Below are 27,931 nucleotides of genomic sequence, written 5' to 3'. Positions count from 1 at the left end.
GAAACAAAATTAAGATCAGAAAAAGGTCACTGGGGAGGGAGGATGGAGGAGGGTTCAGGATGGGGAACACATGTATACCTGTGGCAGATTCATTTCGATATTTGGCAAAACCAATACAATATTGTAAAGTTTAAAAATAAAATAAAATTAAAAAAAAAAAAAACTCAAGTGAAAAATCCCTCCCCCCAAAAAAGAGAAAAAGGTCACTGAGTACCTCCAATAGTTGTCAAGAAGTCCTTAAACAAAATAAATAAAGCCATTTATTTTGAGAAACATTGCAGTATAGTGATCTTGAACACAAATTCTAGAACTAGATTTCCTTCAACTGAATGTTGATTCTCCTATTTGATAACTAGGTGTTCTTGGAATTACTTAACCTCTGTCTCATTTCGTCATTTGTAAAATGGGCATCATCATCATGATCATCTTCATCACCATTCCTGCTTCCAAAGGTTTATTGTGAGAATTAAATGAGTCATATAAATAAGGAACTTAGGAATGTGCTCAAAAGCTTAGTTGAGTTTTTATTGGGCCAGCCATTGCAAATTGCTGGCTTATAGATAGGATCCAGTTTACAGACTGTTTTTAACTGTAATTGTTTCACTTAGTATATTCTAAAGCAGTAATTTACTGCTAACATTTAAAATACTTTAGATTATCCACAAAAAATGCAGATTTCTCTTGGAAAATCAGACAATCTAGTAACTCTGAAAACCTCTTGCTCCCTGGCCATAATCTATTGGTCCATGAGTAACAACTGGCCCTATTTTTAAAAAGCATGCTCCTAGGACTTCTCTCAGTGCCTAAGACTCCAAGCTACCAATGCAGGGGGCCTGGGTTGCATCCTCGTCAGGGCACTAGAATTTACATGCTGCAACTAACAAGCCCACGTGAGACAACCAAGACTAAATGCAGACAAATAAATTAATTAATTTAAAAATTAAAATAAAAAAGGATGAACTCTTCAGTATATTATCAGGATCCTTATATGCAGGTCAAGAAGCAACAGTTAGAACTGGACATGGAACAACAGACTGGTTCCAAATTGGGAAAGGAGTACATCAAAACTGTATATTGTCACCCTGCTTATTTAATTTGTATGCAGAGTACATCATGAGAAACACTGGGTTGGATGAAGCACAAGCTGGAATCAAGATTTCCAGAAGAAATATCAATAACATCAGATATGCAGATGACACCACTCTTATGGTAGAAAGCAAAAAAGAACTAAAGAGCCTCTTGATGAAAGTGAAAGAGGAGCATGAAAAAGTTGGCTTAAAGCTCAACATTCAGAAAGCTAAGATCATGGCATCTGGTTCCATCACTTCATGGCAAATAAATGGGGAAATAGTGGAAATAGTGGCAGACTTTACTTTTGGGGGCTCCAAAATCACTTCAGATGGTAATTGCAGCCATAAAATTAAAAGATACTTGCTCCTTGGAAGAAAAGCTATGACCAACCTAGACACAATATTAAAAAACAGAGACATTACTTTGCAACAAAGGTCCATCTAGTCAAAGCTATGATTTTTCCAGTAGTCATGTATGGATAGAGAGTTGGAATATAAAGAAAGCTGAGTGCTGAAGAATTGATGCTTTTGAACTGTGGTGTTGGAGAAGACTCTTGAGAGTCTCTTGGACTGCAAGGAGATCCAACCAGTCCATCCTAAAGGAAATCAGTCCCGAATATTCATTGGAAGGACTGATGTTAAAGCTGAAGTTCCAACACTTTGGCCACCCTATGCAAAGAACTGACTTATTTGAAAAGACTCTGATGCTGAGAAATATTGAAGGCAGGAGGAGAAAGGGTCAACAGAGGATAAGATGGTTGGATGGCATCACTGACTCAATGAACATGAGTTTGAGTAAACTCTGGGAGTTGATGATGCACAGGAAGGCCTGGTGTGCTGCAGTCCATGGGGTCACAAAGAGTCAGACACGACTGAGTGACTGAACTGACCTGAGCTGAACTAAGTCACCTTATGCTCAAACACTCTCACATATATATTTTGCTCCTGAAATTGTGATCCCTGTGTTCAGATCAGATCAGATCAGTCGCTCAGTCGTGTCCAACTCTTTGCGACCCCATGAATCCCAGCACACCAGGCCTCCCTGTCCCTCACCAACTCCCGGAGTTCACCCAGACTCACGTCCATTGAGTCAGTGATGCCATCCAGCCATCTTATCCTCTGTCGTCCCCTTCTCTTCCTGCCCCCAATCCCTCCCAGCATCAGAGGCTTTTCCAATGAGTCAACTCTTCCAATGAGGTGGCCAAAGTACTGGACTTTCAGCTTTAGCATCATTCCTTCCAAAGAAATCCCAGGGCTGATCTCCTTCAGAATGGACTGGTTGGATCTCCTTGCAGTCCAAGGGACTCTCAAGAGTCTTCTCCAACACCACAGTTCAAAAGCATCAATTTTTCACCGCTCAGCCTTCTTCACAGTCCAACTCTCACATCCATACATGACCACAGGAAAAACCATAGCCTTGAATAGACGAACCTTTATTCGCAAAGTAATGTCTCTGCTTTTGAATATGCTATCTAGGTTGGTCATAACTTTCCTTCCAAGGAGTAAGCGTCTTTTAATTTCATGGCTGCAGTCACCATCTGTAGTGATTTTGGAGCCCAGAAAAATAAAGTCTGACACTGTTTCCACTGTTTCCCCATCTATTTCCCATGAAGTGGTGGGACTGGATGCGATGATCTTATTTTCTGAATGTTGAGCTTTAAGCCAACTTTTTCACTCTCCTCTTTCACTTTCATCAAGAGGCTTTTGAGTTACTCTTCACTTTCTGCCATAAGGGTGGTGTCATCTGCACATCTGAGGTTATTGATATTTCTCCCGGCAATCTTGATTCCAGCTTGTGTTTCTTCCAGTCCAGCGTTTCTCATGATGTACTCTGCATATAAGTTAAAAAAACAGGGTGACAATATACAGCCTTGATGAACTCCTTTTCCTATTTAGAACCAGTCTGTTGTTCCATGTCCAGTTCTAACTGTTGCTTCCTGACCTGCATACAAATTTCTCAAGAGGCAGATCAGGTGGTCTGGTATTCCCATCTCTTTCAGAATCGATCCCTGTGTTATGCCCATTCTAAAAATGTTTGAACAGTTATTTAACCTACCATGTGCTTCAGTGAGTTATCAAATTTTCCAGTCCAAGTACAATTTTAAAGACTAAACCAGGTAAGCATTTATATGAGTTGGCTGATAGAAAAATGGGTGTTGGAAGAGATATAGTTAATAATCAGGAGAAAGAAAAACCCAACAGCAGACATAACACTTCATTATCATAAAGTGTCATATCAAAATGTAGCATCACACTATGATATCATATTACATGAAGGCTTGTTTATAAGGTTGGTCCCTTCTCCTCTCTTCAACTTTAAGGCCTTACTCAAATATTATACCTCTTTAGGTCTATCCAAATCTTTTAATCATATTCTCTAAACAAAACCAGAAGGAATTTCTTACTCCCCTATCTCACAGTTTGAGAAATTATCTTCTCATCCTTATCACAGCCTTCTCCACCAGACCATGAGTCTAGAACACAGACACATCATAGAATTTGCTTATGTGCCCCTTACGGCAAAGCAAAGTGCCTTGGAGTTATTTGAGAAGTCTGTATTTGAGTGAATTGAAGTAAGAAAATGAAAAAAAAAAAATCATCCACTTCCTAGCCTACTTAAGCAGAGAGTATGAAATGCAATTTTTCACAAATAATTCAATAAAAAATTCAAAATGCATTAGGCATATAAGTAGGTCAACTCCCATTGGAAACATTTATGTTATTTTGCCCTTAGAGCCAGACATGAGTTGGCTTCCTCTTTGTTTTCCGTGCTAGGGCAGATGGCTTCGACTTTCTAAGTCAGTTTTCTCATTTTTTAAAATGAGAATTTCTATTTGTCCATCACATCTCACCTTGCACTTCACCTCCTATGAAAAGCCTTCCATAACATCTACAACTGGATTTAAGTGACTCTCTGTGAGCTCCTACAGCCCCCATGTTCCATCACACTACCCTGAAATTCCCTAGACTATCACTTCCAGAAAGGTAGAAATTATGCCCCGTTCGCCACAGGATCCCTTGAAGAGACTAAGTGCTCAGAAAACATTTGCTGACTGAGAAAGTAGATGAATTAGTCAGTAACTGAGTATACGTCCAAGGTATCTGTAAGAACCCAGCGCAAGTTGTCATCAGTATTACCAGCAACGTCCAATACGGAGAAGCAAAGCTGAGAAGTCTGCTTTGGCCAAAGCTGCTGTCTGTTGCTCCCATCTGTCGCTGTCCTGGCCCCAGTCCTTCTCCCATTACACTCCCCTGAGCTTTCCTGAAGCTGACCCCATGCAGGCAAGGCTAGTGGGGTGTTTTCCAGCCTCACCAACCTAATTGTTCCTCATTTCCTGCCCATAAATGGTACAAGGTGCGGAGTTGCACCTCCCAATGTCCCTATTTCAATCATTTGTCTACATTAATCGACACTAATGGCTTTTACAAATGTAAGTCTTTAAGCTCCAGTAAGTTACATGTGTTTGAGGAGGCCACTGAAAAAAAGCAAATTCCCTGCTCCTTTAGCTTCCAGGGAAATGTTTTCCAAATATCCTGAAAGCAGGGGCAGAACCTAGCATTCCAAAGCCCTGTGCCTTTGCTCAGTGATCCCTCAAGAGATTGGGTTGTTATTATTAATAAAGTGTGACTTTCTCCAAATGAAAGAACAAAGCCCTGTGTGTTACCAACTGCATGGAAAAGACAGACGCAATCAGATTTGAATCACATCAGTTTACTTTGACACCAAAAATTGCATGTGTTTAACTGCTATTTACTTTAGAAATATTTTTAAGGAATTTAACAGCATTATATAACATTTTTAAAAAATATTTTTGTCCTTTAGCCCAAGACTAGAGTACTATACTATCTGTTACTATCTCAGAAGAATCACTGTCAACCTTTTTTTATAGTTATTGTATTCAATATAATACAGTTTTATTATTCTCTGTTTTCATTTAATGTTATACCATAAACATATTTTTCTGGTTATAGTTCTAGTTTTAAGAGCTAGTGCTATTTGTTGTTAATATGTACAGTTTAATCTCCCTAATCATTGACTATTATTAAACATTAAATATAAGATCAACAATTTAAAATAAAAAAAGCTAATTTAGAAAGTAAGCAACAGACTAGGGAAAAATCCATAGCAAATATAAATTGTTATGAAAGATTCATTACCCACCTTGTCATTAGCCATCTAATCAGCATCCCTAGTGAGAATTCCCAAATATCATTCTGAGAACCAGACACAGGAAGGCAAAAATCTGATGGTAAGAATAGACAACAGAAAAGAATTGTTAAAAATTGTTTGCAAACTGTAAGTAAAATGACTACCGTGAATAATTCAAAGTAAATTAAAAGGTGTGTGTGTGCTTAGTCACTCAGTAGTGTCCTTTGCAACACCATGGACTGTAGCCCACCAGGCTCCTCTATCCATGGAATTTTCTAGGCAAGAATACTGGAGTGGGTTACCATTTCCTACTCCATGGGATCTTCCTAACTGAGGGATAGAACCTGCATCAAATTAAAAGGTAAGCAGTCTCCAATTCATCAAAACAAATAAAAATCTAATAATATAGTATTTACTTAATATATCTATATCTGTATATCTATATGTGTAATATAGTATTGCTACAGTCCATGGGGTCACAAAGAGTCGGACACGACTGAGCCACTTCACTTTCTTTCTTTCTATAGTTCCTTTTGGAGAAGGAAATGGCAACTCAATCTAGTGTTCTTGCCAGGAGAATCCCATGGACAGAGAGGCCTGGTGGGGCTGCGGTCAATGGGGTTGCAAAGAGTCGGACACAACTAAGCAACTAAGACACACACAAGACTAGTTAGCCAGTACAATTAGAAGACAATCTCAAAACTACATGATCTTAACCTATCTACCCCCCTAAAGTAGACACTGAGACAAAGGCTAGTGTGCAAATAATTTATTTGGGAAATGATTCCTGGAAATAGGAGTTGGGAGCAGAGCAAATGAAACAGAAAGAGAAAAGGAAAGAAAACTTACATGAGGATGAATCGTTATTAATTTGGTCACCACACAGGAGAGTGATGCTTGATCCTGCCAGCACTCCTAAGGAGTCTTCTAGAATGTATCTCAGAACTATTTGCCCAGGAGGTCAGTGGAGGCAGAATTTATTCACTGGCTATTGACCCCATTGTTCAAGCATAAAGATTTACTGAGCATGGCCCCGCTCATTAGAATAAGACCCAGTTTCCCCCTCAGTCAGTTCTCCCATCAGGAAGGTTCCATAAGACTCTTATCCTTCTCCATCAGAGGGCAGACAAACTGAAAACCACAATCACAGAAAACTAACCAATCTAATCACATGGACCACAGCCTTTTCTAACTCAGTGAAACTATGAGCCATGCCATGTGGGGCCACCCAAGACAGCTGGGTGATGGTGGAGACTTCTGACAAAATGTGGTTCACTGGAGAAGGGAATGAATGGCAAACCACTTCAGTATTCCTGCCTTGAGAAAACCATGATCAGTATGAAAAGGCAAAAAGATAGGACACTGAAAGAGGAACTCCCCAGATTGGTAGCTGCCCAATATGCTATTGGATCACTGGAAAAATAACTCCAAAGAATGAAGGACAGAGCCAAAGCAAAAACAACACCCAGTTGTGGATGTGACTGGTGATGGAAGTAAGGTCCAATGCTGTAAAGAACAATATTGCATAGGAACCTAGAATGTTAGGTCCATGATTCAAGGCAAATTGGAAATAATCTAACAGGAGATAGCAAGAGTGAACATCGACATTTTAGGAATCAACGAACTAAAATGGACTGGAATGGGTGAATTTAACTCAGATGACCATTATATCTACTACTGTGGGCAGGAATCCCTTAAAAGAAATGGAGGAGCCATCATAGTCAACAAAAGAATCCGAAATGCAATACTTGGATGCAACCTCAAAAATGACAGAATGATCTCTGTTCCTTTCCAAGGCAAACCATTCAATATCACGGTAATCCAAGCCTATGCCCTGAGCAGTAGTGCTGAAGAAGCTGAGGTTGAACGGTTCTATGAAGACCTACATGACCTTCTAGAACTAACACCCAAAAAAGATGTCCTTTTCATTATAGGGGACTGGAATGCAAAAGTAGGAAGTCAAGAAACACCTGGAGTAACAGGCAAATTTGGCCTTGGAGTACAGAATGAAGCAGGGCAAAGGCTAATAGAGTTCTGCCAAGAGAATGCACTGGTCATAGCAAACACCCTCTTCCAACAACACAAGAGAAGACTCTACACATGAACATCACCAGATGGTTGACACCGAAATCAGATTGATTATATTCTTTGCAGCCAAAGATGGAGAAGCTCTATACAGTCAGCAAAAACAAGACCGGGAGCTGACTGTGGCTCAGACGTGAACACCTTATTGCTAAATTCAGACTTAAATAGAAGAAAGGAGGGAAAACCACTAGACCATCCAGGTATAACCTAAATCAAATCCCTTATGATTATACAGTGGCAGTGAGAAATAGATTTAAGGGACTAGGTCTGATAGAGTGCCTGATGAACTATGGACAGAGGTTCATGAAAATGTACAGGAAACAGGGAGCAAGACCATTTCCAAGAAAAAGAAATGCAGAAAAGCAAAATAGCTGTCTGAGGAGGACTTACAAATAGCTCTGAAAAGAAGAGAAGCGAAAAGCAAAGGAGGAAAGGAAAGATATACCCATTTGAATGCAGAGTTCCAAAGAATAACAAGGAGCAATAAGAAAGCCTTCTTCAGTGATCAATGCAAAGAAATAGCAGAAAGCAACAGAATGGGAAAGACTATAGGTCTCTTCAAGAAAATTAGAGATAACAAGGAAACATTTCAGGCAAAGATGGGCTCAATTAATGACAGAAATGGTGTGGACCTAACAGAAGCAGAAGATATTAAGAAGAGGTGGCAAAAATACACAGAAGAACTGTACAAAAAAGATCTTCACGACCGAGGTAACCATAATGGTGTGCTCACTCACCTAGAGCCAGACATCCTGGAATGTGAAAACAAGTGGGCCTTAGGAAGCATCACTACAAACAAAACTAGTGGAGGTGATGTAATTCCAGTTGAAATATTTCAAATCCTAAAAGATGATGCTGTGAAAATGCTGCACTCAATATGCCAGCAAATTTGGAAAACTCAACAGTGGCCACAGGACTGGAAAATGTCAGTTTTCATCCCAGTTCCAAAGAAAGGCAATGCCAAAGAATGCTCAAACTGCCGCACAAATGCACTCATCTCACATGCGAGTAAAATAATGCTCAAAATTCTCCAAGCCAGACTTCAGCAATACATGAACCGTGAACTTCCAGATGTTCAAGCTGGTTTTAGAAAAGGCAGAAGAACTAGAGATCAAATTGCCAACATCCTCTGAAAGTCACTGTTGCTCAGTCATGTCCAACTCTTTGTGATCCCATGGACTATATAGTCCATGGAATTCTCCAGGCCAGAATACTGCAGTGGGTAGCCTTTCTGTTCTCCAGGGGATCTTTCCAACCCAGGGATGGAACCCAGGTCTCCCACATTGCTGGCAGATTCTTTACCAACTGAGTCACAAGGAAAGCTCATGAATACTGGCGTGGGTAGCGTATCCCTTCTCCAGGGGATCTTCCTGATCCAGGAATCTAATCGGGGTCTCCTGCATTGCAGGCAGATTCTTTACCAACTGAGCTATTAGAGAAGCCCAAACTTGTGGATCATCGATAAAGCAACAGAGTTACAGAAAAACATCTATTTCTGCTTTATAGACTATGCCAAAGCCTTTGATTGTGTGGATCATAATAAACTGTGGAAAATTCTGAAAGAGATGGGAATACCAGACCACCTGACCTGCCTCTTGAGAAATCTGTATACAGGTCAGGAAGAAACACTTAGAACTGGACATGGAACAACAGACTGGTTCCAAATAGGGAAAGGAGTACTTCAAGGCTATATATTGTCACCCTGCTTATTTAATTTGTATACAGAGTATATAATGAGAAACGCTGGACTGGATGAAGCACAAGCTGGAATCAAGAGTGCCAGAAGAAATATCAATAACCTCAGATATGCAGATGATACCACCCTTATGGCAGGAAGCAAAGAAGAACTAAAGTGTCTCTTGATGAAAGTGAAAGAGGAGCGTGAAAAAGTTTGCTTAAAATTCAACATTAAAAAAACGAAGTTCATGGCATCTGGTCCTGTCACTTCATGGCAAATAGCCAGGAAAACAATGGAAACTGTGGTAGACGTTTTTTTGGGGGGCTCCAAAATCACTGCAGTTGGTGACTGGAGCCATGAAATTAAAAGACGCTTACTCCTTGGAAGGAAAGTTATGACCAACCTAGACAGCATATTAAAAAGCAGAGATATTACTTTGCCAAAAAAGATCCATCTACTCAAAACTATTGTGTTTCCAGGAATCATGTATGAATGTGAGAGTTGGACTATAAAGAAAGCTGAGTGCCAAAGAATTGATGCTTTTGAACTGTGGTTTTGGAGAAGACTCTTGAGAGTCCCTTGGACTGCAAGGAGATCCAACCAGTCCATCATAAAGGAAATCAGTCCTGAATATTCATTGGAAGGACTGATGTTGAAGCTGAAACTCCAATCCTTTGGCCACCTGATGTGAAGAACTGACTCATTGGAAAAGACCCTGATGCTGGGAAAGATTGAAGGCAGGAGGAGAAGAGGACAATAAAAGGATGAGAGGGATGGATGGCATCACTGACTCAATGGACATGAGCTTGAGTAAACTCTGGGATCTGTGATGGACAGGGAAGCCTGGCGTGCTGCAGTCCATGGGGTCGCAGAGTCAGACATGATGAAGCGACTGAACTGAACTGAACTGAGATTTGCTCATGCCTTCCATTAAGTTCATCTCCTTCCAGGAGGTGCCTAGCCGCTATTCTGCAAGTGAAACAATCTAGATCCTCACAGTCTCAGCCGTTCCAAGCCTTAATTAGTATCTATCACTTCACTCCTCCAACACCTTCTACAGGTTGCCGTCACTCCCATCTAGCAGTTGAGTCAGTCTAGGCTGCTTTCCTGGCGACCTGCCCCAAGATGATATCTCTAAGGTGTCTAAGCCCATGGCAGCTCCTGGGCACGGTTGCTTCAGTTGTCAACTTATCATTCTCACCATACATGGAAGATGAGTCCCTTGAGTTTCTGATGTACTCAACCCTGCCTCCATTCTGTGGCAGCAACCCTAGCTTCTCTTGGGAGTCAGGATCCATTACTCCCACCAACTCAGCAACTCCTTCTTTGCTTCTTGGTCTAAAGATACCAGAGCCCAAAATGGCCAGGTGAAAATACAGTTTGAAATTCGGTGGAAATCTTATTGTGTCACCTGGTTGAAGTTCCCTTCTTGGAAACTAAGCTTTTGATCCCAAAGAGCCTACTGATCAATCCCAAAAATGTCATTCTAAGACTTCTATAATCAACTCTCTTAGTCTGGTTTCCCTCAAAGGCAGAACTCAAGACAAAAATGCAGGCAGTTTATTTATGAAGTGATTCCAGAAAGAGGGGATGAGGGGCAGCAGAAAAACACAGGCGAGAAAGAGGAAGGTGAGAAAGCCAATACAAGGTAACATTGTTGATTTGGCCATAGCTATGGTAGACAGGTGCTCAATAAATGCAACTTGAAACTGTCCACCCAGGAGTCAAAGAAAAAAAGCATAGTTATGTAGTTATTTTTTTTTTTCCCTTGCAAAAGCTAAGTCACTAGCCATTGCCAAAATTCCCTTTCTTTAAAACCCTGCCTTCCCAACATGCAGTGCAAGCTAATTTTATTTTATTGTCCAGGTCAGAGACATTTTCTTATATCAGATGTCATTTTCTATTTTCCTTGCTCTGAACTTCTAAATTACTCTGCCTTGACGCTCCAGTATTGGATTTCTCTCAATTCCAGGACTTCAACATTCCTCCTCTCTGTTTAATGTAACTTCCAACGGTTCACATAGTGTTCCTGATTCCAGAGGGGGCTTTGCTCACCCCTCCCCTTGCTCCTCCTTACCCATCCTCCATGCATTATGGATAGATGTCATGCTTCACCATCCACGTCAACCCATTAGTCGTTCAGAACATACTGTGGTGATAAAAATCTTTGCCAAAAATTTCTGGCTATGATCACGTTGAGCTCTGAAGGAACACATGAGATTTTTCAGACAGATTCAAAAAAGCAGTAACTTCAGCAAGTGAGTTCTAACTTCTTCCCCAAGAAGAAGCACTTCTGGTGGGAGAGAGCCACAGAAGAAGCCAAAAGGTGTGAATTTGAGCCTGGCCCTGACACCTACCTAATGAGGGACCTTCAGTACACTGAAGCATGAAAGGGGTAAGACCATTTTCCCATCTGTAAAATGGGCAGGATAATCATAATTGTGTCTCTTGAGTTACTGTGAGGATCAAATACAAAATCAACCAACATTTGCATAGCTTCTTATTATCTCATATGTTAATGTTGTTGCTATTAAATTATAATTAGCTTCATGTAAACTGGTAAAAAATACCTACCTATTGATCTTTTTCAACACAAGTTTATAGAGAACCACTATTTGTCAGGGCTGGCTGTAAATTTTGACACCTATAAATAAAGGCATTTGACAAAACCTAATTGAATGTCATATGGCCTGTATTAGTCAGCCCAGGCTGCTATAACAAAATACCACAGACTGGGTAGCTTAAAACAACAGACATTAATTTTCTCCAGAGTCTAGAAGCCGCAGATCAAGGTGTGGGCAGATTCAGTTTCTGGTGACAATATCTTCCTTGCTTGCATATAGCTGTGTTCTTGCTCTGTCCTCAGATAACTTTTCCTCTGTGTATGGAGAGAGAGAGGAGGAAGGAGGGAATGAAGAAGCAAGAAAGAAATGGTGCCTCCTCTTCTTTTTATGAGGACATAAGGCCTATGAGATCAGGGCCCCACTGTATGACCTCATTTAACCTTTTATCTGCCCATAGGCTGTATCTTCAAATACATTCACACTGGGAGTTAGGCCTTCAACATGTGAGTTTCAGGGGCTCAAAACTCAGTTCATAACCTCTCCAGAGCTTGTAGTATTGTATAAGCAAGTTAGAAAAAATAGATCCCCCATTCTTTCTTCAGATTTGTGTATTGAAAAGAACCCCTCCACTCTGTTCTTTAAAGAGAGAATCATCTCACAGTTCAAATCTACTTCCACTCAAAACCCCTTACCCTTGGAAGACATGTTTTTGGCCTTTGATTCTCTAGTATTTCCCATTCCAGGCCCCCCACATTCTTCACTTCTGCGGTTGAGTTACAGAGTTGCATGGTACATGTCTCTGTCCTAGCTCTTCATGTAGCTTTCTTGGTCTAAGCTTCTGAATCATATCTATCTTTTTTCCTAGCTCTTGGTTTTGCTCTGCCTGTCTCGCCTCACCCTCTCCTCTCCTTGTCTCTCTTCTGTATCTCTTTCTTTCCAGGATGCCAGTATGCTACAAACAAGTCTGAAAATTCAAGGAAAATGGTGTGTTTATTTGAACTTTTTAGGTTAGCAATTGGACCCAATGCTTTAAATATGGAGGTACTTCACCTGAAAAGGTGTCTGGAGGTTGAAGAAAAATATATTGCACATGGTATCTGGAAAAATAACTAATATACCCTTTAAAAATAAGCTTATTCTAAGTCCTCTGGCTTTTGGATATCTTGTGTTTGTCTCTGCCTTCACCTTCCCTTTTCTCTTTCTTCCTCTCTTTTCTTCTTTTTGTATGTTCCCTAAGTCCATCTGTCTCTCTGCTTCCCTCTAATCTCTCACTGGCTCCCTCCTTTCTTTGTCTTCTCATTTCTCCATCATATCTGTCCATCCTTCCCCTTACCCCTCCATCCTTCTCCCTGCTTTCCTCCACAGATACCCTCCATTAGCAGCTCTATCTGGCTTATCATTCCAGCACAGTCTTTTTGACTTAAGAATCTTTCCAATTTCCTGCTGGAATAATAATGAAGCTTACAGGAGAAGGTCAAAATTTTCCTGTTAACAGAGAGGGTTCCAAATGAGCTCCCTCACTGATAGGGTTTAAGAAATTGGGTATTTTCACCATTACTCTCCAATAGAGTGGTAAGTGTTTAGGCTGGTTGCAAGACCCAATTCCCAGCCAGATGGAAGACACATTTATTGAAGGCAGACTGAGTCCTAGAAAGGGCTCGCAAACAAAAGTCAGGAGCTTGCTATGCAAAACACTGCTCTGTCACCTAAGGACTCTGATCTTTGAAAAATCCCTTGACCTCTCTGGATTTAAGTTTCCTTAACTCTGAAACAAGGGAACTGGAGTGATGAACTTTAGGAGCCTTCTGGTTTTGACTTCATGACTCAAAGTACTATACTTCAAATATATGTACTCTATGTGATAATTATAGACATCAGAGTATATGTACATAAAACACACACACAAATATATGTGTGAGTGTGTATGTATATGAAATACACACATGTATACACACACATATTCTTTGGAGTAAGCACTCTGGAAAGCCATTCTGGAACTTCTTTCTTACAAGCTATTAACAGGTCTTACCCTAAATCATGCTAAAACTGAAACTCTAGTACTTTGGTCACCCCATGCAAAGAGTTGACACATTGGAAAAGACTCTGATGCTGGGAGGGATTAGGGGCAGGAGGAGAGGGGACGACAGAGGATGAGATGGCTGGATGGCATAACCTACTCGACGGACATTAGTCTGAGTGAACTCCGGGAGTTGGTGATGGACAGGGAGGCCTGGCGTGCTGCAGTTCATGGGGTTGCAAAGAGTCGGACATGACTGAGCAACTGAACTGAACTGAACTGAACCCTAAATCAAATTGCTTATGACTATACAGTGGAAGTGAGAAATAGATTTAAGGGACTAGATCTGATAGAGTGCCTGATAAACTACAGATGGAGGTTCGTGACATTGTACAGGAGACAGGAATCAAGACCATCCCCAAGAAAAAGAAATGCAAAAAAGCAAAATGGCTGTCTGAGGAGGCCTTACAAATAACTGTGAAAAGAAGGGAAGTAAAAAGCAAAGGAGAAAAGGAAAGATATACCTTTTTGAAATCAGGGTTCCAAAGAATAGCAAGGAGAGATAAGAAAGGCTTCTTCAATGATCAATGCAAAGAAATAGAGGAAAACAATAGATTGGGAAAGACTAGAGATCTCTTCAAGAAAATTAGAGATACCAAGAGAACATTTCATGCAAAGATGGGCTCAATAAAGGACAGAAATGGTAGGGATCTAACAGAAGCAGAAGATATTAAGAAGAGGTGGCAAGAATACACAGAAGAACTGTACAAAAAAGATCTTCATGACACAGATAATCACAATGGTGTGCTCACTCACCTAGAGCCAGACATCCTGGAATGTGAAATCAAGTGGGCCTTAGGAAGCATCACTATGAACAAGGCGAGTAGAGGTGATGGAATTCCAGTTGAGCTATTTCAAATCCTGAAAGATGATGCTGTGAAAGTGTTGCACTCAATATGCCAGCAAATTTGGAAAACTCAGCAGTGGCCACAGGACTGGGAAAGGTCAGTTTTCATTCCAATCCCAAAGAAAGGCAATGTCAAAGAATGCTCAAACTACCACACAATTGCACTCATCCTACACGCTTGTAAAGTAATGCTCAAAATTATCCAAGGCAGGCTTCAGTAATACGTGAACTGTGAACTTCAGATGTTCAAGTTGGTTTTAGAAAAGTCAGAGGAACCAGAGATCAAATTGCCAACATCCACTGGATCATGGAAAAAGCAAGCGAGTTCCAGAAAAACGTCTATTTCTGCTTTATTTATTATGCCAAAGCCTTTGACTGTGTGGATCACAATAAACTGTGGAAAATTCTGAAAGAGATGGGAATACCAGACCACCTGACCTGCCTCTTGAGAAACCTATATGCAGGTCAGGAAGCAACAATGAGAACTGGACATGGAACAACAGACTGGTTCCAAATAGAAAAAGGAGTACGTCAAGGCTGTATATTGTCACCCTGCTGATTTAACTTATATGCAGAGTACATCATGAGAAACGCTGGGCTGGAGGAAGCACAAGCTGGAATCAAGATTTCTGAGAGAAATATCAATAACCTCAGATATTCAGATGACACCACCCTTATGGCAGAAAGTGAAGAACTAAAGAGCCTCTTAACGAAAATGAAAGAGGAGAGTGAAAAAGTTGGCTTAAAGCTCAACATTCAGAAAACTAAGATCATGGCACCTGGTCCCATCACTTCATGGCAAATAGATGGGGAAACAGTGGAACCAGTGCCAGACTTTATTTTTCTGGGCTCCAAAATCACTGCAGATGGTGATTGCAACAATGAAATTAACAGACACCTACTCCTTGGAAGGAAAGTTATGACCAACCTAGATAGCATATTGGAAAGCAGAGACATTACTTTGCCAATAAAGGTCCCTCTAGTCAAGGCTATGGTTTTTCCAGTGGTCATGTATGGATGTGAGAGTTGGATTATAAAGAAGGCTGAGCAACGAAGAATTGATGCTTTTGAACTGTGGTGTTGGAGAAGACTCTTGAGAGTCCCTTGGACTGCAAGGAGATCCAATCAGTCCATCCTAAAGGACATCAGTCCTGAATATTCATTGGAAGGAACTGATGCTGAAGCTGATACTCCAATACTTTGGCCACCTGATGCGAAGAGCTGCCTCGTTTGAAAAGACCCTGATGCTGAGAAAGATTGAGGGCAGGAGGAGAAGCGGATGACAGAGAATGAGATAGTTGGATGGCATCACCGACTCAATGGACATGGGTTTGCGTGGACTCTGGGAGTTGGTGATAGACAGGGAGGCCTGGTGTGCAGCCGTTCATGGGGTCGCAAAGAGTCAGACACGACTGAGCAACTGAACTGCACTGAACTGAGGTTAATAGGAGAGCTTCATTCCCCTACAAAAAACACTAAGAGTAATGAAAGAATATAGAAAACAGATCACAATGAAAGCGAGGTTAGATGTGGATTTCTTGGAAGTGGTATATTTTGGTTTCATGTTACATTGGCATTGTAAATGTATTAAAAAAAACAGGCATTTTACATAAGAATAAATCATCACATATTTGAATCTCAATTCATAAATACTTCAAAGTTGGTATTTATTAAAATGCTAATTTTTCATTGGTTTTGAAAACTAAATTAAAATTAGCAAATTATATTAGTGGATAGTGACTGCAGCGAGAAAGCTATTTTTACCTTTGATGAAAACGCTCCCACATATGATGGGCCATGCTTGGATTTCATAGGGCTCTAAGAAAGCAATGGCATCATCAACTAATTAGTTAATATATGTCTGCTGCTGCTGCTGCTGCTAAGTCGCTTCAGTTGTGTCCAACTCTGTGCGACCCCATAGATGGCAGCCCACCAGGCCCCGCCGTCCCTGGGATTCTCCAGGCAAGAACACTGGAGTGGGTTGCCATTTCCTCCTCCAATGCATGAAAGTGAAAAGTGAAAGTGAAGTCGCGAAGTCATGTCCGACTCTTCGAGACCCCATGGACTGCAGCCTACCAGGCTCCTCTGTCCATGGGATTTTCCAGGCAAGAGTACTGGAGTGAGGTGCCATTGCCTTCTCCGAATATATGTCTATCATATACCTAAGTTTTCAGGAAATTAGATATGGCTCTTGCCCTTCTAGATATGTACAATAAACAATAAAAATACATAAACAGTACTGTGATGCACTATGAAGGAAAAGAAACAAGGTAATAAAGTAACACATATGGGTGATGGTGGAGGGGGAACATGTGGGGCAGAAAATGTGACAATCTGATCAGGATGTGTGCTCCTGGGCACCTTCCTTACTTTGCTATCCCAAGGGTGATAGGAAGCCTTGCTTTGTTTAGGTCCTGCTTGCCAATCAGTACAGGTGACTAATATTAAGCTACTCCATTAATCATGCCTGACTCACCTGAGCATTTACACAGGGGGAGAGATTCATTCACATTCTCCCAACCACCTCAGGAGGTGTTATTGTCTTTATCTTACATGGTGGGGGAGGGATTGCAAAATTACACACTGATTCTAATGTTCGAAGAAATATAGTTCATTTTCTCCTTAACTTTGATGAGTTGAACTATGAGTGACTCTCCATCTCCCGGGGAGTTGGGTGGGGATGGGAGGACTATTCTAATGCAGTCTGCTGCACATACATTCTGATGCAATAAGTTAGTAGTCCTTTGCAGTTAGTTAGCTTTCTTTGGGTGAAACTGACTCAGTCACTCATATTTGGCCCATTTCTCCTGCTCCTGTCTAGTGGAGAAAGACCAACGGCAGCAGACCGAGACCTGGACACTCTGAGACCATTGTCACCCTCTTCTGTGGAGGGACCATTTAGAGCTGCTCCCTGGACTGGCCACTGCTATTACTTCTGGCAACTACCCCTGTGTCTGGGCAGTGCCCTTCTTTGCTACCAATGGTGACAGCTAAGTAACTCAAGGTCTCTATGTCTTTCCCCACCTCCTCCCATTCCCCCTGTCAGCTCCTGAAGGTCCTGGGGCACTTGTTCATACCTTTGTCTCTGACACTTCAGGTTCTGCCGAGGCCTCACCTCCGGTCCCTGCCATGCTCTTCATCCTGGCCCTGGCTCTTCTTACTCATTACAGCAGGTCCTACAGCAAGCTTGGGTGCATGCTAAGTTGTTTTAGTCATGTCTGACTCTTTGCGGTCCTATGGACCATAGCCCGCCAGGCTCCTCTGTCCATGGGATTCTCCAGGCAAGAATAGTGGAGTGGGTTGCCATGCCCTCCTCCAGGACATCTTTCCAACCCAGGGATGGAACCTGTGTCCCTTATATCTACCAGCATTGGCAGATGGGTCCTTTACCACTAGCACCAGCTGGGAAGCCCCTAAGGCAAGCTTGCTGCCTCTGAAATCAATCACCTTCCAAGCCTGCCAGGGTCATGTGGGAAATTTGGGTCACCTGTTCATAGCACACAGGGGAGATGGATGGCTTGGAAAAAACTAGTTCTGGTTATCCCTCTGTCTCCCTATTCTGTCCCAATGAGTTCGAATTTGTAGCTCCTTTCAGAGTCCTAAATATAAGGCCAAGGGCAGTGCCTCGGCCTGCCTACATACTAGGCAGCTAACACCTAATGTTCTCTCTATGTTGGGCTGAGGTTCAGAGAGAGGTAGGGCACAATCTGCCTGCCTTTCTTATTTCTCTCTTTTTCCCAGAATCTTTCTAGTTGGAAGGCATGGGCCTCAGGGCTCTCATTTCCTACACATGTGTTCTTCTACTTCAAGGCCTGGTTGCCTCAGGTGGGGCCAGGAATATTTCTATAGCTTATCACAGAAGAAACTGCGATCTAAGACTTTCAGTATTTGTTCTTTATATGATAAAGGAATTTTAAAAATCTTCTCTGCAGTTGCCAACCCAATCTCCATTCCCTTGTCCTTCCTTACTCTAGATCCTCTGTTTTATTCAGGGTCCCAGGGTGCCCAGTTAAAAGTGCTCTCCTCCACAGACCCAAAGGTTGCTATGCTAGTCCTGGTCATGTGACTCGGTCCTCCCCAATGAGCTACAAGTGGAAAGCTCTGGGCAGGGTTTTCCTTGTTAAAAGAGAACAGGCTTTGACTGGTGTTTGTTTTGGGTTTCTGTCCTTTTTCTTTTCCCCTTCTTCCTGCCAGGAATGTAGGCATGACGCCCAGCCATGCAGTAGCCAACTTGCAAGCACTAAAGATGGTGACAGAGAAAGGTAGGAGTCTGGGTCTGTATCAGGCACAGTTCCATAGAGAAGCAGAACTAGTTTGGGGGGTTGGGGACGGTGACAGAGAGAGAGCTAGATTGCAAAGGACTGATTTATGTAATGGTAGGGGCTGTCTAGGCTAGGCAAGTCTAAAACCTGTAAGGCAGCTTGTCAGGAAAGGTGAGCTAAAACTCTGGGGTCCAGGAAAAAGCTGCAATCTATAGTGAAATTCTTTCTTCGGGAAAGCCTCAGTTCTGCTTTGAAGATCTGCTCTGAATGGACTGAATCAGGGCCACCTAGATTGTCTAAGATAATCTTCCTTGCCTAGAGAAAACTGATTGTAGATTTTAATTGCATCTAGGAAATGCCTTCCCAACACTAATTGGAGACTATAGTCTATAGTAGTCTAGCCAAGTTCACACATAAAACCAACCATCATGGGGTCCTAAAGAACATTGTGTTGCCACCACACTAGTTCTGAATTACCTGCCTCTGGATTTGTTGTTATGTAAGAAAACACACACACACCCACACACACAAACGGACCAAACAAAACTCTATGGATAAAGTCTTACTAGCCAGATTTCTGTGACATGAAACCGAATGCAAATCCTAACTGCTGTATTCTTCCTCCAAAAAACTCCCCTTAAACTTTTAACTTGCTATGGACTCAGATGCCTAACATTAAGTCAAAATTGAGCAATAGCTCTGTTGTTTTATAAAGGTACTGGGCTTCTCCCCAAAGCCCTGAATTTCATTGTTTCAAAGAGTGAGAAGGCCTGCAAGCAACAAGATTTGTAAGATACGAAAGTGCAACTAAAAATGTTTGACAAAAAAAGTGGTCTGTTATAATACATAAGTAGAAAGTAAGTAATTTGATCAAGGTTGGAACTCAGAATTGCCTGAGTTCTATTTTAGCCTAAGATAGGCTAAAACCTATCACCTTTCTACTCCACCAGGATCAGAGGAAAACGCTCTGCTTGGCTGTCTACGGGAAAGAGAACCACCAACAAACCTACAAGTTCTATTTCTTTAGAACGCTATAGTCATAAAAATGATCATGATAAAATTACTGCCAGTAATATTTAGCTCAATCAGATTCACTGTATATTAATTTGCTCTCACCATCACTATTAAAATTGACATTTCAGTCTTCATATCTATTCAGAATGACAGTAGGCTAATCTATGGCTGTGTGGGAAAAAAAGAAAGAAAATCAAAGCTGATCACTTCTCAGCGCAAGCTGTCCAAAACCACAAACACGCACTTGCAGGAAGTGGGATGGGGCCAGGGTGAGCAGGTCAGCCGGTGCTTTAGTGTCTCTGCTTGTTCTTGTCCAGTGAGCATATCAAGATGGGACTATTAATTTGTATGTGTCAACTTGATTTTGAAAATGTTGGTGTTGATCTGTGAAGACAGCAACATACCTTCCTTGTACTCCCTCCAGAAACCCCTGATAATAAAGAATCCTTGTATTTCCACAGAGTTTTAAGGAATCTTCTCTCTCTTTCCTGACTCAGTTCCACAAACAACCTCAGAGGTAGACAGGGTAGAGATTTTGAGTTTCATTTCATACATGAGGAAGCAGCTTCAGAGACTTGAAATGACTCACTTGAGTTCACATGGCGAGCAAACCACACCACCCTCCACGATCCCTGGGAAAGAAAGAGAGGAAAACACAGCCTCTTAAAGTATTTGAAAAATCTTTTGCAAATTGAATCGAACTTGAGCCAGAATGTCTTGCTAATGACAAGAGACCAAGGAATGCGGAGGATCAAGGCCCTTTGCTCCCCCTTTTAATCAAGGACTAAGATTTGCACAATCTGCCCAGACTAATGCACTTCCCACTACCTCAAATGTTAATTTCTTATGAGATCATTGAGAGACAGTTTCAGGGAGGCTGGGCATGTCTGCCTGGTTGTTATCCTTTAAATGCTATTAAATCCATGTCTGAATTGTTCTAAGGCCATGTACATTTTCAGACCCTATTACTTAGGCCAATAGGGGTGTGGCAAGTACAAGCTTAGTCACTAATGAGGTCCCCTGTGGTTGGCCACGAATGGTGGGAAGAAGAAAACTTCATCCTTTTCCATAGGCTAAAATTAAACTAGACCTAACCCAAAGATCAGAGAAGACAATAGCACCCCACTCCAGCACTCTTGCCTGGAGAATCCCAGGGACAGGGGAGCCTGGTAGGCTGCCGTCTATGGGATCGCACAGAGTCGGACACGACTGAAGCGACTTAGCAGCAGCAGCAGCAACCCAAAGATATGCAGAAGTGTATCTGACCATTTTATTTCCCGCTTATCATGTCCTAGGTTGTATGTGTGCGTGTGTGTGTGTGTGTGTGTATGTGAGTCACTCAGTCACATCCGACTCTTTGCCACCCCGTGGACTGTAGCCCACCAGGCTCCTCTGTCCATGGAATTCACCAGGCAAGAATACTGAGTAAATTTCCATTCCTTTCTCCAGGGAATCTTCCCAACCCAGGGATCAAACCTTGGTCTCCCACATTGCAGGTGGAGTCTTTACCATCTGAGTCACCAGGGAAGCCCTACATAGTAGATAATAATTATTAAAATTTGCATGGCACTGTATGACTTTTAGAGACTCAATTTCAATTGAGCATGCACACTACAGAAGAGTGGGCAAAACGCCTAAGCTGACCCTCTGGTCCAAGCCTTGGACACATCCATACCCTCACCTGATATAAAGAATAAGCTCGTCCCCACCTCAGTGAGCAAGCAAGCAAGTGAACATGTTATTTTTTTCTCACCCTCTCTTACTGCAGCAGGTGCCCCAATAAACCCTTGCCTGAAAAAGAAAATACACTTTTCATGTAACAGAAACCTCACCTCATGAATGGGATCAGGGAAGAGCTCTCTCTGCCTCAGTAACTTTTGAGTTTTACCCTAAAGCTAAAATCTATCTCATTTCTACTCCACCAAGATGCAATGGCACCCCACTCCAGTACTCTTGCCTGGAAAATCCATGGACAAAGGAGCCTGGTAGGCTGCAGTCCACGGGGTCGCTAAGAGTCGGGAATGACTGAGTGACTTCACTTTCACTTTTCACTTTTCACTTTCATGCATTGAAGAAGGAAATGGCAACCCACTCCAGTGTTCTTGCCTGGAGAATCCCAGGGACGGGGAAGCCTGGTGGGCTGCCGTCTCTGGGGTCGCACAGAGTCGGACACGACTGAAGTGACTTAGCAGCAGCAGCAGCAGCAGCAGCAGCAAGATAGAAAAGTCTCCACTTGGCTGCCCAAGGGAGAAGAATCAATAGCACTTTCAAGTGGATTTGTTTAGAATCTATATTCATAAAAATAATTACTATAAAAACTGCCAGTAATATTTACCTAAATTAGATTTATTCACTATTCATTTCTCTCCCATCTCTACTGAAACTGAAATCTCAACCCATATGTCTTATTCAAAATGACAAATGTAAGCTAATCTATGGCTATTTGAAAAACAAAATAAAGTAAAACGTGAAATAAAAGTACAAAAAAGTGTGTTTTAGGGGAGTATGAACGAGGTGACAAGGGTTCAGGATGACAAAGATGATGCCAAAGAGAGGTTAACCCAATTTTGAGGATATAATAGGTATAGTAGGTGCTTTTAGAATATATACATAAATATATGTATGTGTGAATATATTCATGAATAAATATATGTATGTTTGTATACGAATATATATACATATTAGACATCATCTTGAATTCACTTGAACATATATATATTTAATTATATTCATATAATAATATGTAAATTCAAATATATATTGATTTGAATTCATTTATGGCACTCTCATCTATTTCATTTTATCTACTTATCCATAACCCTTTGTTCCTGATGCCTACCACAGTGCTTGGGGCCACTGTATTTCATAAATATTTGCTATAGAAATTAAACCCTTATTTTCTGCTTCATGAGGTCTCCTTCTATTGCCTCTTCCATAATGAATACAGATGTCAGCACATAGTAAGTAGCTTGATAAGAACTTGATCAACTGAACTGAACTGACCCCTTCAAACTTTGTTTCCTGAGTTCAAAGGGCCTCACTGTCAACACCACTTAGACAACCCAGGAGCTTACCTTCCCACTGCCAAGAGGAGGAGGTAACACTATGCAGAAAAGTCCCCACTCTGACAAGTCTGTGGTGGTAGGGGGTGGTCTGGTTTCATGGTCAGAGACCTAGCAATCAGCTAGAGAAAGGGAAATGGTTGCCATTGGAAACCTTGAGGCCCTGTAGCTGTCAGAGGGAGTGAAAGGCTGGAAGCTAATCAGGCATAATGAGCTTACAGTACCATAGATCATGTCAGCTAGCATTCTTATTAATTTCCTGCCCAACGGCCATGCACAGAGGACCGATTCATCCATCAGTCCTTCCCCAGCCTGGGACACTAAATCACTTGTCAAATCAGGAATGTGGTGATGAAAATTCAGGAGTGACATAGTGGCAGAAAAATCATCCATCATCCTGCTACACCTCACCTTTGGAGAGCATCTTACCCACACTGCCTTCTGAATGGGAGGGACCAGGCACTGAGAATGTAAAACCGTCAAGGACCAGAAAGAACGTCTAGTCCAAAGATGACAATAAGATTCATTAACTGTAGAAGATGTTGGACTAGATCAAGGTTGGCACAAATATGGCACAGGTGCCGCCAATTCCCCCTTTCTGTGTCCTTGGAAGAATTGCAAATCAATTACTCCATTCCATCCTGGGAACAACTATAAAATCCTTCTCACTATAGCATACTGTAAACCTAATACCACTACAGAGGCAGGGTAGAAGGGATGAATACTCCTTATTGGGGATGAACAACCAAAGGAAAAGTTTAATGAGTCTCATCTGGCTCCATTTGTAAATTCCTAATTAAAATAGCTGCTACCTTTTTAATACACATGTTCTGGTTTGGGTAGTCTTCCTGTCCATCTCTAACAGTTTTTTTTTTTTTCTCTTCTCCTCAGATCTAGGGAAAATCCATTGAGTTAGGGTGAGCCAGGAAAGAGTGTTTGACATAGGAGTTCAGCTTTGGGGCATGAATTACCCTGAGAGGGGGAACCTTTGGGAACCAAATGATTCTTTCAGAGTCCAAGAGCTGAAAGTTTAACTGAGGGATCGTGCAAAGAATCTATACAAATAAATGCCAGGACCATGAATATAATCAAGGTACAGTTCAGGGGGAACAATTCAGTGTGTGGCTTGTGGATGGAAAATATATATCCCAGTGTCCCTTTTTGTTGTAGTAAGACAAACCTGAGATCTGAAGGGTACAATATGTCACCCAAAGATGCCACATACCAGGAGGCAATATATGAGTGGAATTCTGAATCTTAAGGAGGGATTTTCCAATAAAGAGGCAGCAGAGACCAGGAAGGTTCATCTCAGACAAAATGGAACACCAAGTAAAGATTCAGATTCTCCAAGAGAATTTCAAAGTTATTTCATGGAGCTTACCTCATTTGGAGCCCAGAATACCTTTGCATCACAGGTCTTATGAGCTCTGTTTCAGAGTAAAGGCTACAAAGACCTAATAAAGTTAATAACTCACCCAGAGTCACATATCTAGCTGCACAGATAGGAAACAAACCCAAGTCCCTTGATCAAGAGCCCAGACTCTTTCCACTAATTCACCACCTCCAGTGGAAGGGTTGATAACACCTCTTTATTTTATTTTTGAGAAGAGAGGTTCTTAATGAATGAAGAACCAACAGGAAAACCAGAACCATATCAAATTAACGGTAAAGAAATAGTAAGGATATGAGATCAGAGTTGGCAGGCAGCCCCTGTGATGGGGGGGAACGTTTATGTTAAGTTCCTACATGTCAACAATTTAATCCGCGTTGATTTGGCCTTGCTATTGCAAGACCCACAGTAGCGTGCTATGAACATTAATAGATGATTTCCTTTTAGCTAGTTGGAGCTAGTGCCCCAAAAGAGGATTGAGGCAGATTGGTAGAAATTTAAGCACTGTTTTTCTTTCTTCCATTCATTCAAGCTCTGAACAAGGATGAACTGAATTTCCCCCTTTCACCAGTCACTGCACTAAACACTGAAGATATAGAGATGAATCAGACACTCTCGCTATACTCGAGCTCACAATTTAATATGGAAATAGAAACCAAGAAGTACCCAACAAGAAACATGTGTAAGGAAGGGGACATTCATAATACAAGGGCACACAAAGAACTGAGACGCTCACTGGGCCCTGTAGACTGGACCAGGCTTCTGAAAACAATGAGTTTTGAAACAAATATGGAAAATGACTAGAGGTGACCAATGGTACAACATGAGCAGCAAAATAAATATAGCAAATATTGTAATTCGCTAAATTAAAAAAGAATACATGCATGAGTCTGTATGAATCTAAGCAAATGGTGAAGAAGGGAAAGATACTCCTTACAGTAGAAAGCCAACTAATAAAAACAGACAAAATATTGGATTTAGAAAATCACCACTTGGCAGTCATGACGATAATTGATTCAGGCAAGAATTATCATGAGTGCTAAAACTAGTGGGTGACAGTTTGAGGAGTAACAGGATATCAACATAATTTCAAAGTATCTCTCCAAAACTACTTAATTATAAAGAAGAAAATAGGATCTTTACAGTAGAGAAAATTGGCAGACACCACATGCCTCCTGACATAAAGCACTGAGAAGACTGTAACATCATTCTGTGATATTTTTGCCAAAAATGCATAATCTGAATCTAATCCTATGGGAACATAGATAACCAAATTGAAGAACATTCCACACAATAACTGACCTGCACATTTAAAAAATGTCAGTGCTATGAAAGAAATAGGGAGACTGAACAAAATTGCTCCAGATTAACTAAGACCAAAGAGACATAACAATTGAGTATAATGAGTAAGCCGTAATTTTCTTTTGTTATAAAGGATATTGTTGGGACACTGGAAACTTTTGAAAAAGGTTCATAGATTAGATAATAGTTTGAGGCTTCCCTGGTTGCTCAATTGGTATAGAATCTGCCTGAAATACAGAAGATGTGGGTTCAATCCCTGGGTCAGGAAGACCCCCTGGAGAAGGAAATGGCTACCCACTCCAGCATTCTTGCCTGGGAAATCCCATGGACAGAGGAGCCTGATGGGCTACAGTCCATGGGTTTGCAAAAGTCAGACGCAACTAACCACCACCACCATACTCTCAATGCTAACTTTCTGAGTTTGCTAATTGTAGTGTGGTTACAAAAGAGAGTAACTTTGTTTTTAGGAAAAACACATTGAAGCACTTAGGGATAAAGAAATATGTCTACAACTTATTCTCAAATGTTTCAAAAAACACAGAGAGAAAGAGAAAAGAATTTCTAAAATTTTAATAAGATATTGACATTTAGAAAATCTAGGGGAAATGTATAAAGAATGTTATGGAATGAATGTTTGTATTTCTTCCGAAATTCATATATTGAAATCTTCCCCTCTAATGTGATGGCATTATCAACTCGATGCACATGAGTTTGGGTGAACTCTGGGAGTTGGTGATGGACAGGGAGGCCTGGCATGCTGCGATTCATGGGGTCACAAAGAGTCGGACACAACTGAGTGACTGAACTGAACTGAATGTGATGGTATTAGGAAGTAGGGTCTTTGGGAGGTAACTGGGATTAATAAATGGAATCAAGAGGGTAGAACCCTCATGAATGGTATTAGGGCCCTTATAAAAGTCATGAGATAGCTCACTTGTTCTCCTTCAGCTATGTGAGGACACAGGGAGAAGTGGGCAGTCTGCTACCCAGAAGAGAGCCCTCACCAGAACCCAGCCATGCTGGCAATGATTATTTAGTTACCTCTCTTCTATATCCTATTTCCCCAGGGAAAATTGAGGTGTTAGAACCTAAAATGGAAAAGAATCTGAAAAAGAATATATATATATATATATATATATATATATATATGGCTCCCCTGGTGGCTCAGATGGTAAAGAATCTGCCTACCATGCAGGAAACCCAAGTGAAATCCCTGAGTCATGAATTATCTAATTGCGGTGATTGCAGGCAAAAGAAGACAGCAGAGGATGAGATGGTTAGATAGATCACCAACTCAATGTATATGAATCTGAGCAAACTCTGGGAGATAGTGAAGGACAGGGAAGCATGGTGTGCTGCAGTCGCAGGGAGTTGGACACAACTTAGTGACTGAACAACCACTATATATATATATATGTGTGTGTGTGTGTATGTATAATTGAATCCTTTTGCTCTATACCTGAGACATCATAAATCAACTCTCCTTCACTTAAAAATTTTAATTAAAATAAAAAATGAAAACCTAACAGAAATTATATTTTTAAGTGGAATAAACTATCTATTGTGATCATTGCTACTGAAATTATCACATTGCTTTGATTTCGGCAGGAATACTATCAGTTGAATATGATCACACTACTTTGTTTATTCTTGTTAGAGGCTGTAGATGGAAGTGGTTATTAAAGTGAGAAATCCACCTGATTATGATCTAATTTACTGAATCAGTTGGGACAGGCCAGATTACACTATGACAATAAACATCTTCAAAATGTCAGTATTGGACTTCCCTGGTTTTAATGAGTAAGAACCTGCCTACCAATGCAAAGGACATGGGTTCGATCCCTGGTCAGGGAAGATTCCACATGCTGCGGGACAACTGAGTCCCCATGCCACAACTACTGAGCCTGAGCTCTAGGGTCTGCAAACTGAAACTATAGAAGCCAGTGCTCCTGGAACCTGTGCTCCTCAACAAGAGAAGCCACTGCAATGAGAAGCCCTCACACCAGAATGAGGAGTAGCCTCTGCTCACAGCAACTAGAGAAAGCCCACACACAGCAACAAAGACCCAGTGCAGCTAAGAATAAATAAGTAGATAAATAAAAGTCTCAGTGCTTTAAAACAATAAAAGTGTGCCTCTGCCTCGGCTGCACATCTGTTGAGTCAGCTAAGACTCCACGCCACTGTCCTCCCTCCAGGACTCAGGCAGACCAGATAGCCCCCATCGAGAATATCGTCTTCTTCCTGTGGACAGAAACGGAAGGTTTGAGGATCTTGCCCTGGAGACTACATGTTTAGCCTTTCTCTCACAGCTCACTGGCCAGAACATGTCTAGTGGCCTAGTGCAGTCATGAGGGGACTTGGCAGAGCCATCCTACCATATGCCTGGGAGAGGAGAGCATTTGAAATACTTGGTAAAAAGCACAAATGACT

The 27,931-nt window shown here is 41.4% G+C and overlaps 2 long non-coding RNA genes across 3 annotated transcripts in view; one reads left to right on the top strand and one right to left on the bottom strand.

Annotated features, from left to right (window-relative positions):
• Positions 1 to 2,859: 2,859 nt before the first annotated feature.
• LOC113889828 overlaps positions 2,860 to 27,931 on the bottom strand; it is a 33,549-nt gene continuing 8,477 nt past the window's right edge. The window contains exons 1-4 of one of the 2 annotated variants that reach the window (XR_003510358.1): positions 24,191 to 24,239; positions 20,152 to 20,379; positions 5,233 to 5,314; positions 2,860 to 2,901 (exon numbers count right to left, since the gene is read on the bottom strand). This is a non-coding gene — a long non-coding RNA (uncharacterized LOC113889828). Of the gene's footprint in view, positions 2,902 to 5,232; positions 5,315 to 20,151; positions 20,380 to 24,190; positions 24,240 to 27,931 lie in introns of those variants that run through there. The other variant, XR_003510359.1, reaches the window with a different exon arrangement.
• LOC113889829 lies at positions 18,591 to 20,216 on the top strand. The gene is made up of 2 exons (XR_003510360.1): positions 18,591 to 18,733; positions 19,684 to 20,216. It is a non-coding gene; the product is annotated as an uncharacterized LOC113889829 (long non-coding RNA).

The sequence above is a fragment of the Bos indicus x Bos taurus genome, chromosome 3, assembly GCF_003369695.1.
Source record: "Bos indicus x Bos taurus breed Angus x Brahman F1 hybrid chromosome 3, Bos_hybrid_MaternalHap_v2.0, whole genome shotgun sequence".
Classification (NCBI taxonomy): domain Eukaryota; kingdom Metazoa; phylum Chordata; class Mammalia; order Artiodactyla; family Bovidae; genus Bos; species Bos indicus x Bos taurus.
The sequence above is the reverse complement of the archived record's forward strand: the minus strand, read 5'-3'. Positions and strand labels throughout refer to the sequence as shown.